Consider the following 10971-nt stretch of genomic DNA (forward strand, 5'->3'; position numbering starts at 1 on the left):
CCGGGCCGCCAGGACACCCGGCAATTGGGTGAGACGCTGAGGGGCGGGACCGGGCCTCTAGAACGCTGAGGAGCAGCGGGTCTCTTCCGGCGGTTGTGAAGTTGATAACTGGTGGTAGGCGAGAGAGCTCCCCCTTCCGGCCGCCGTGTCCATTTTAGGAGAGATTGTCTTCTATTCCTGCTCAAACACGTGATTGTCGGTTAGCCTCCGTCTCCCCAGCTAGAAGAGCGATCGGAGTCAGCTTTGCTTCCTGTGTTAGTTGAGGTTCTCCAGAAGAGAGGGGACAGGATATGTACCCGGAAAGAGAGGTTAGTTTTAAGGGTGGGCTCTGTTAATCTTAAAAGTAATAAAAAATAATAAAACAGTTATTTTACCAGCAAAGATGGGATTATTTGGGAATAGCAGAGACTTGCTTGGCAGGGTAAGTAGACTTGCCAGAACCAGGGGCAAGTCTGGAGAACGGGGAGAGGAGAGGGAGCTGTAAGCGAGACACATGGATGACACCAGGTGCTGGTGACACCACGTGCTGGACACAAGTCAGACGGTGAAGTCATTATTCGCAGCAACAATAAATTAAGTAAAAACTGCATAAACAATAGAGGACCCGATATATTTGCAGTAGAAGTGGCTCCAAAGTCTACAATAGTTTGTCAACATGTGATGCCTCTGCGGGAACGACAAGACTGGGTATGTTTCTGTGTGTATTCCCTTGTATCTTAAATACTCTTTTCTACTTGAGGCTATCAAACTAAGAACTAGTCCAGTTTAGTCTCTTATTTGTTGGTCAACTAAATGCTAATCAACTTAACTGATGCACATAATCTATTTAATTTGTATGTATTTATGTTCTATGCCCATGTTATAGGCTTTATTATTAAAATATAAATAAATAGAGGATGAAGCTCCATAGCTCAGGGGTTAGAGCACTGGTCTTGTAAAATATAACTAAATAGAGGGAAGGGGGAAGTGTGATGCTCTCTCATTGGCTGGGCTGTTGCTGGAGCAGCAGGAAACCTTCTTGTTGCTGGGTAAGTACTGTCCACCTGCCTCTCCTCATGCTGGGTCTGCAGTTGATAAGTAGTGCCAGGTGCCACAGCTCCCCTGCACCCCCCCCCCGCACCCCCCTATCAATTTATTAATTACATCAACTACATTAAATTAAAATGTTAAAGGCTCCTGGGCTGATTTAGCAGCTTAGATGAGAGAATTGGTAAACTGGAAGATGTCAGACAGAAGTCATGAAGAATGTGTCACAAGGAGACAAACAGGGAAATTACAGGCAAGATAAGAGACGTGGAAAATGGTAGACATTTAACTGGAGTTCCAGAAAAAGGGAAAGAAACAGGCTATAACTGAACAGAAAATGGCTGAGAATTTTCTAGAACTGATAAAATACACCAACCCTCAGATCCAAGTTCCCCCCCAAATCTTAACCTGGATAAACTAAAAGTTCACATATAGGCAAGTAACAGGGAAATTGCAGGCCACCAAAGGCATGGGAAGTCTCCAGTGTAGCCAGCAAGAAATGTCAGATTGCTTTTATTTTTAATGTTTATTTTTGAGACAGAGACAGAGAGTGCAAGCAGGGGAGGGGCAGAGAGAGAGGGAGACACAGAATCTGAAGCAGGCTCCAGGCTCTGAGTTGTCAGCACAGAGCCGGACGTGGAGGGCTGGAACTCACAAGCTGTGAGATGATGACCTGAGCCGAAGTCGGACACTTAACCCACTGAGCCACCCAGGTGCCCCCAGATTGCTATGAAATGATTAATGTTTGGTTTCCCAACACTAATACTGGAAGCCAAAAAGGTAGTGGAATAGTTGTCACCAAAAGAGTATAACTGCCCAGGGAAAGTAAGTTTTCAAGAATGAAAATGAAATAAAGACATTGCTCGGGAAGATGGCAGAGTAGGAAGACATTAGACTCACCGTGTCCCACAGAGACAGCTAAATAACACCCACATCAGTGTCAAAAACCCAGAAGATGACCCGAAGATGGCAGAACAGACTCTCCATAGCTAAATGTAGAGAAGAGGCCACATGGAAGAGGGTAGGAAGGAAGGAGACACAGTTGGGAGCCCTTTGGAACTAGGGACTGTCCTCAGGAGGGAGAGACGCAGGTGCATGGAAAGGGGAGAGGACCAGACGCTCACACCAGCCATGCAGTCATGGGAAACACACATGAAAAACAGAGGGGCATAATTTCACAAGTTTACAAGTCTGTGGGACTTAACACTTAGAACTTTAAGATATGATTCAGACTGGGGCTCCTGGGTGGCTCAGGCAGCTGACCTTCCGACTCTTAATTTCGGCTCAGGTCATGATCTCAGGGTCATTGGGCTCTGTGCTGAGCATGGAGCCTGCTTGGGATTCTCTCTCTCTCTCTCTCTCTCTCTCTCTCCTACTGCCCCTCCCCCCCCCCCAATAAAAGCAAAGAAAAAGACATTATTCAGACTGAAGACCATTTGCTTTTATTTCTAGTGACGCAATTTTCTACCAGGAGGACCCTCCCAAAGGAAAGCCGAAAGGATGCTTTTCAGCCAAAAAAAAAAGTGATCACAGGTTGTAAAGCCAAAATCTAAGAAGGAGCACAGAGCAAATAAAGTGGTACATAAGTGAGAAAATATAATTGTACAAAATAACAGTAAGTCTTGTATGACAAAATGAGAGAATTTTTAAATTTTTTTTTCAACGTTTTTTATTTATTTTTGGGACAGAGAGAGACAGAGCATGAACGGGGGAGGGGCAGAGAGAGAGGGAGACACAGAATCGGAAACAGGCTCCAGGCTCCGAGCCATCAGCTCAGAGCCTGACGCGGGGCTCGAACTCACGGACCGCGAGATCGTGACCTGGCTGAAGTCGGACGCTTAACCGACTGCGCCACCCAGGCGCCCCAATGAGAGAATTTTTAAAACAGTTGAATTTTACATTTTCATTTAAAAGGTTCGGGACACGTGGGTGGCTCCAGTGGTTGAGCATGTCTGTGCTGACAGCTCAGAGCCTGGAGTCTGCTTCTGATTCTGTGTCTCCCTCTCTCTCTGCCCCTCCCCTGCTCGTGCTCTGTGTCTCTCTCTCTGTCAAAAATGAATAAACATTAAAAAAAAGAGTAAATTGTTGTAAGGTGTTCGTGTTGTTTGTTCAAGAGTAAAGGTAAAGGAGGGGCACCTGGCTGGCTCGGTCAGTGGAGAGTGCAACTATCAATCTCAGGGTTGCAAGTTCAAGCCCTATGTTGGGTGGATGGGTGACTTAAAAATAAAACCTTTAAAAAAAGTGAAGGTAATGATTACTTTTAGTCTTTGACAAATTATATATTCATATTATTTCTAGAGTAAGCACTAAAAAATAGAGAATTTGTGTTGCATCCACATGACTCCTGAGACAGAATGCTACGGGCATCAGTGACAGTTTATTACAATGAGAGGCAAGGCCAACCGATCAGACCGACACTCTTGACCAGAGTGCGGTCTCGAACAACCGGAGTACAGAGTTTTTATAGCTGACCACATCATCTTATCATCACCTGGGGATAGAACAAAGAAATAGTTCCCAGATGGGGGTGGAAACAGTTCAGACATGCCCTTGCCCCAATCCAATCAAACACTAAACCAGTTGATTTTCCTTAAACTTTTGTTCCCTTGATTGATAGGACAAGGCTGTTATCTTAATCTACAGTGTTAAAACAAAGCTGTTATTTCTTAAGGCTACAGGTTTGCCCTACACTACAATTTAACCCTTACAATTTATAACTTTCCTTTTTTTTTTTTAAAGTTTACTTATTTATTTTGAGAGAGAGAGAACACAAGCAGAGGAGGGACAGAGAGAGAGAAAGAGTGAGAGGGAGAATGAATCCCAAGCAGGTTCCACACTGTCACTGCAGAGCCCGATGTGGGGGTCAAGCTCACAAACTGGGAGATCATGACTTGAGCTGAAGTCAGACACTTCAGTGACTGAACCACCAGGCGTCCCATAACTTTCCTAATAATAGAAGGAAAAAGTAGGGGCACCTGGGTGGCTCGGTCAGTCGAGCTTCTGACTCTTGGTTTTGGCTCCGGTCATGATCTCACGGTTTGTGAGTTCGAGCCCCACATCGGGCTCTGTCCTGGCAGTACAGAGTGTGCTTACGATTTTCTCTCCGTCTCTGTCCTTCCCCTGCTCACTCTCTCTCAAAATAAATACTTTAAATTTTTTTTTTTTTTTCAACGTTTTTTATTTATTTCTGGGACAGAGAGAGACAGAGCATGAACAGGGGAGGGGCAGAGAGAGAGGGAGACACAGAGTCGGAAACAGGCTCCAGGCTCCGAGCCATCAGCCCAGAGCCTGACGCGGGGCTCGAACTCACGGACCGCGAGATCGTGACCTGGCTGAAGTCGGACGCTTAACCGACTGCGCCACCCAGGCGCCCCTCAAAATAAATACTTTAAAAAAAAAAAAAAAAAAGCTTAATAAAAATTTTTGAAAAAGAAGCAAAAATTAACCCCAAAGAAGGCAAGAGAGTAAATAACATGGACCCAGTGGGATAATACAAGCCCACATAATAAGATGGTGGGTTTAAAGCCAAATATATGGATAATTGCATTAAGTGTAAATGAACAAAATGCCCCCAGTTCAGAAACAAAGAAAGAATTCCGTTTTTTTAAAGTAGGTTTCATACCTAGGGTGGAGCCCAACACCAGGCTTGAACCCACAACCCTGAGACCAAGACCTGAGCTGAGATGAAGCCTGTGGTTTTATAGTTTTCTAAGGATGCCATTTAAAAATGCCATAGGCTGGGGGATGGAAACAACAAACTCATTTTCTTACAGTTCTGGGGGCTGGAAGTCCAGATCAAGTTGTCCTCAGCATCGGTTTCTGGTGAGACTAGTCTCCGCGGCTCCAGAGCTCACTCCATCGTCCCGCAGCCTCTTTTCTGTGTATGTGCAGACAGTGAGCTCTGGTGTCTATTGGATAAGAACCTTGCCCTATGACTGTATTTAACCTTTATTACCTATCTCCAAATACAGTCACATGGCAAATTTGGGCTTCCACACATGGGTGAGGGAGAAGGGTGGACACAGTCTAGTCTCTGACTCCTGGTCAGTGTGGGGGCCGAAGGGCATGCTGTGGGTGCCCTGACTGTGTACCTTCAGCTCTCACAGACTCCCAGCACACCAGCCTGAGGTCCCCAGGCACCAGCTCCTGGGACTCTGAGCCTTCTCTGACCCCACACAGTGCCAAGGGGGTGCACTTCAGTCATTGCCCCACCCATGGGGCTTCCTGGGTCACCCCCATGTAAGCTACTTGTACTTTGTCTGCTTCTGGGGGAGCCCACCCCCAAGGCGATGGTAATGGCCACACAGGAGGGAAGGTGTTGTATTGGGAGACCTGTGGTGGGTTCTGGCAGACTAGACCTGTTCTATTTTTTTTTTTTTTAAGTTGTATTTAAGTAATCTCTACACCCCATGTGGGGCTCAAACTCATAACCCCAAGATCAAGAGGCACACACTTCTACATGCCCCTGGACATGTTGTATTTCTTGATCTGGAGAGTGATTTATAACTTGAGTGCTTGAGTGTTCACTTTAGAATTATTTTTAAATGGTGTGTGTGTGTGTTCATGCACATTTCCATGTGTATGTGGCATTTCACAATTTTTTTAATGCTTTCTTTATTTTTGAGAGAGAGAGAGCACAAGCAGGGGACATCCAGAGAGAGAGGGAACACAGAATCTGAAGCAGGTTCCAGGCTCTGAGCTGTCAGCACAGAGCCTGACGCAGGGTTCGAATTCACGAACCGCGAGATCATGCCCTGAGCTGAAGTTGGATGCTCAACCGACTGAGCCACCCAGGTGCCCCTATATTGCATTCCACAATTTTGAAAAGCAAAAACAAGCACATGAAAATCTATAAATGATAGTCAATGAAATAATTAACACTTCAGGGGACCAGTGAGAATTAAAAATATTCTGAAGGCCAGTGGGCATGTGAATCACAACATCTGTCATTGTCCTGGACAGGCTGGTGACACCCCATCTCCACGGTCCCTGCACTTGCCCTCTGTGCCAGGAGCACAGGTTTCCGTCAGAAGTTCGCCACCACTAAGTAAGGTGTGCTGGAATGGACCTTACCACATCAAGTTAATTCCTGACCTCACTGAGATGGGGTCTCAGTGGTTTTCAATTTTTTGAAAAATTGTTTTTCAATTTTCATTTTAATGAAATTATTTTTGTCATACTGATGTGGTTTGAAGCATTGGAGTTTGGAGCCAACAGCCAAGAAAGAATTCTTGAGACGTCTTTGGTGCAAAAAGGTGGTTTTATTAAAGCACAGGGACAGGACCCATGGACAGAAAGAGCTACACTGAGGTTGTGAGGAGTGACTGATTATATACCTTAAGGTTGGGAGGGAGTTAGGGACAGTGTAAGTTTCTAAGGTATTTTGGAAGCAAGGTTCCCAGGACCTTGAGGGGCTAGCTGCTGTTAAGAAAAGGTCATTTATTACTATCGAATAAAACCTCAGTGGGAGACCCTTCCGATGTATGTCAAGGGACCATATGCTTGGAGGATGATCGCTAACATGTATCTTGGGGGTGGAGATAAAGGAAGTTTCCAAAGGGATGTTTACATGTTAAAGGAGACTTACAGGATCCTGGGGGGCTGGGCTAAGATTGCCTTTTGCCCTTAGCTAAGTGTCATCATGGAGGCAGCTGAGCTCCTAGAGGGAGGTCACTCTGCCAGTCTCAAGGATTTGTCAATGGGCTGTTAAGTTGTAAGGAAATGTCATTTTTTCTTTTGCCTTTGTTTCCACGTCAATACCAGTTTCATCCACACAAGATTTTGCAGACTCTGTACCTGCCCTTAGAAATGCTCTCTCCAGCTCAGGATTTCTGCTGGGTCTAATTTTCCTGAACCAAGTAAAAAGATCTAAATTTCATCAGGCATTGTTTTAGCCAATCTTTATAAATCTGTGTTGATTATTTGCAGCAGGGATATTAATTATGTATTAGAGAAAAGACCAATCACGTGTGTTTATTCAACCGTGAGAAAATGTTCCCCGTTGGTTCCATAGAGGAAGATGGGGCTCCAGCTTTGCAAACCGGATGCTTTCATACCTCTCTAGATACTCTGTGGCCTCTGGGCGGAACTCCTGCTTTTCAGCAATCTGCTGTTGCCCCCTCTCAGGTCGGCCTTCCCTCGGACCTCTTCCTCTCTGCAGCAGGGTTTGCTCTCCTGTGTCCTGAGGCCATCCTCCTGAGGAAGGCTGCAGCCTCCTTTTCCTTCCTGTCTGATTCTTTGTCCATGGACTGCCTTGTGCTTGCATACGTGTGCACACTGGTACCTCCACCCAACTGTCCCCACCCTGGTTGGCAAGCCCCAGGCCCACTCCTGTTGCACAGCCAACATGCGCCTCACCTCTCCCTGCGACAGCCCGTGATGCACTAATGACACTGAAAGGAGGGGACAGATCCCTGTTGGACCACAGGGTGTGTGGAAGGGTGAAGGGTGCCCAGTGGAGGCCTCCTAGGGTCTCCACCAGGATACCAGCAGATGGCCTAACTGAGCACTTACTGTGTACCAGCAGCTTCCCCAACACTTGTGACGTGTGCTACTCCGGGACTTCGCACAAGGAACCCTTCTCCCGTAAGAAACGGGGAAACCGAGGCCCAGGGAGTGCGGTTGCTTGCCCAAAGTCACCCAGGTGGGAAACACTGGAGTCAGGATCCTGCCTCGGGCAAATCTCTGACTCCCTCTGACCTCAAAGTCTGCAAAAGCAAGCTCACCGCACTCCCCAGCTGGGTCTACGGATTTGCGCGACTCCAACGGTGACACAGAGGAGAATTGCGTCCGCCCCTGCCAACGTCCCAAGAGCGGGGCGGCTCTCACGGCTACCTCGCTGGTCATCAAGGTCGCGCTCGTCGTGTGGGGTCCCGCCTGAGCATTCCCGGGGACGACGGCCGCCAACCTCTGACAAGTGGCTGCCCCGTCACGCAGCCCTTCTTGCGGGCCTCCGTCAGACCCCCGTCGCAGGGACACTCTCGCCCGGGCAGGTAGGGGTCGGGCCAGGTGGGGGGCTGCGCGCGGCCGGGAATGGAGGATCGCGGGGCTTCAGCCTTCGGTCCCCAGCGCTTCCGGCTGGCCGGGGGGCTTCCCACCCCATGTCCCTCCCTGGCCGTGGGGGGCCGAGCGGTGGGCGGGCGGGACCTAGGCGCGACAGCGGGGGGCGGGGCAGGTGGGCGTCTGGGCGGAGCAATGGGTGGGTGGGACCTGTTGGGCAGTGGGTGGGCGGGGCAAGGCCTGAGCGGAGCAAGGGGCGGGAAGCTGGTGGACGGGGAGCGGGCGGGGTCTGGGCGGGTGGGAGGGGTCGGAGCAGGCGGGGCAGCAGAAGGCCGGGCAGGGTGGGCGGGTCCGGGCGGAGCAGTTGGTGGGCGGGGCATGTTGGGACGGGGGCAGAGGGCGGGGCCTGCTGGCCAGTGGGGGCAGGACCTGAGCGCCGCAGCGGATGGGCGGGGCAAAGGGCGGGGCCTGAGCGGAGCAACTGTCAGACAGGAAACTACAGTAAATGGATTCTGTCTAGCGACTCTGGGGCTGTACTTTCTGTCTGTACTTTCTGGGGCATCCGTGAGGTTACAGTTTTGCCTAAAATAGGTTTTCTTTCTGTGGCGGAAGAACAACTGGCACCTTGGCTGTGAATTCTTGGTGAGTCATCAGCAAACAGGCACCCAGAGTGAAACTGCGCTCAGCTGTTAGTTGCTATTTACTTCTTGTCAGCAGGGGAGAGAAGTAAGGAGAGTTAATTGGAGTGTGCAAGTGCCTGGCTCTGGAGAAAATATGGTCAGTCCCTTTTTAGTTCTTCAGTCTATTTTTGTTTGAGCATCAGAGAAAGATAATAAATGCTTTTCCATAGTCAAATGGGATAAAAATTTCACATTATGTAGAGAGATTCCTTTCATACCATCCAGAGATGGCAGATACTCCTTCTCTCCCACCTTCTGTAATAAAGGACCCCTCAATGGTGCTCTAGGCCAGAAGCCACTGCACAGTGCCGCACACACACCGTGAGCCATGAGCTCTGTGCTTCCAAACAGGTGACTGGCAGTTCCATGATTAAACAGTTACTACCGGATCCATCAATTCCAGGCCCACACACGTGCCCAAGGGACACGAAAACATACACCCACACAGACACTGGATACAAATGTTCAAAGCAGCTCTATTCTCAGAGCTAAAAGATGTAAACAACCCAAATGTTCATCAACAGATTAATAGATAAGCAAAATGTGGTCCATCTGTACAATGGAATATTATTAGGCTTTAAAAAGGAAGGGAATTCTGACACTTGCTACAACATAGGTGAACAGTGAAGACATCGTGAAATAATTCAGTCACAAGAGTGAATATTATATGATTCTATTTATATGAAGTCCCCAGAGAAGTCATATTCATAGACGGAAAGTAGAATGGTGGTTTCCAGGGGCTGGGGGAGGTGGATGGGGAGTTAGTGTTTAATTATTTTATTTTATTTTTAAATGTTTATGTTAGAGGGGCGCCTGGGTGGCTCAGTGGGCTGAGCATCCAACTTCAGCTCAGGTCATGAGCTCACGGTCCATGAGTTCAAGCCCCGCGTCGGGTTCTGTGCTGACAGCTGGGAGCCGGGAGCCTGGAGCCTGCTTCAGATTCTCTCTCTCTCTCTCTCTCTCTCTCTCTCTCTCTGCCCCTCCCCTGCTCATGCTCTGTCTCTCTCTCTGTCAAAAATAAATAAGCATTAAAAAAAAAATTAAATGTTTATGTTAGAGAGAGAGACAGAGTGTGAGTGAGGGAGGGGCAGAGAGAGATAGGGAGACACAGAATCCAAAGCAGTCTCTCCAGGCTCTGTCAGTAAAGAGTCTGACATGGGGCTTGAACCCGCAAACAGCGAGATCATGACCTGCGCAGAAGTCAGACGCTTAACTAAGCCACTGAGGTGCCCCTATTTTATTTTGTTTTGTTTTATTTTTTTAATTTTTTTTAAATTATTTATTTTTGAGACAGAGAGAGACAGAGCATGAACGGGGGAGGGTCAGAGAGAGGGAGACACAGAATCTGAAATAGGCTCCAGGCTCCGAGCTATCAGCACAGAGCCCGATGCGGGGCTCGAACCCACGAACTGTGAGATCATGACCTGAGCCGAAGTCGGCTGCTCAACCGACTGAGCCACCCAGGTGCCCCTGTTTTGTTTTGTTTTAGAGAGAGAAAGAGAGCAGGGGAGAGGGGCAGAGAGAGAGAGAATCCCAAGGAGTTTCCACATTGTCAGCGCAGGGCTCAATCTCACCACTCTGGGATCATGACCTGAGCCAAAATCAATCAAGAGTCAGATGTTCAACAGACTGAGCCACACAGGCGCCCCTCAGGAGGGAGTTAGTGTTTAATGGGAACAGTGTTTCAGCTTGAGGACAACGAAAATGCTCTGCAGATGGGTGGTGGAGATGATTGTACAACGTGAATGTGCTTAGTGCCACTGAACTGTACATTTAAACATGGGTGAAATGGTAAATTATATGTAATATATATATACATACATATATGTATACATACATATATGTATGTATATATTACTACAATTTAAAAATAAACACAAAACCAGGACTGTGTTGCTGTACTGACTCCAGCAGTGGAAGCTACAGTCAGAGCCTCTGGTCCTCATGGTTTCTCCAAGCCCTCCTTTTCTTAGTATAGTGGGAATGACAATCCCCACCTGTCAGGGTCACCATGAGGTTAAAGTGGGCCACCACAGGTGTCCCAGGACTCTCACTATAGGCCTGGACCACTCTAAATAGACTGTTTGCTCCTAGCCCCAGGTGCAGCTTGGGAAGATTCTCCTCTCCTTTCCCCTGGAGTCACACCTGACCTTAACTTACCATTTAATGTCACAGTTGGAGGAAACTGAGATCAGTCATGATCAGCCAGGAGGTGCTCATGAGAGCTACCGTAGAAGCCCCACCTGTTCTCATCTCAGGGTGAGGG

At 48.0% G+C, this 10971-nt stretch overlaps 2 long non-coding RNA genes across 2 annotated transcripts; both read left to right on the top strand.

Moving 5' to 3' along the window:
• Positions 1–69: 69 nt before the first annotated feature.
• On the top strand, positions 70–2671 carry LOC131497082 (uncharacterized). Its single transcript, XR_009254763.1, has 3 exons — positions 70–687; positions 866–1028; positions 2479–2671. It is a non-coding gene; the product is annotated as an uncharacterized LOC131497082 (long non-coding RNA).
• Positions 2672–7911: 5240 nt separating this feature from the next.
• Positions 7912–8896, top strand: LOC131497745 (uncharacterized). The gene is made up of 2 exons (XR_009255119.1): positions 7912–8018; positions 8638–8896. It is a non-coding gene; the product is annotated as an uncharacterized LOC131497745 (long non-coding RNA).
• The last annotated feature ends 2075 nt before the right edge of the window (positions 8897–10971 follow it).

The sequence above is a fragment of the Neofelis nebulosa genome, chromosome 16, assembly GCF_028018385.1.
Source record: "Neofelis nebulosa isolate mNeoNeb1 chromosome 16, mNeoNeb1.pri, whole genome shotgun sequence".
In the NCBI taxonomy this organism is placed as follows: Eukaryota; Metazoa; Chordata; class Mammalia; order Carnivora; family Felidae; genus Neofelis; species Neofelis nebulosa.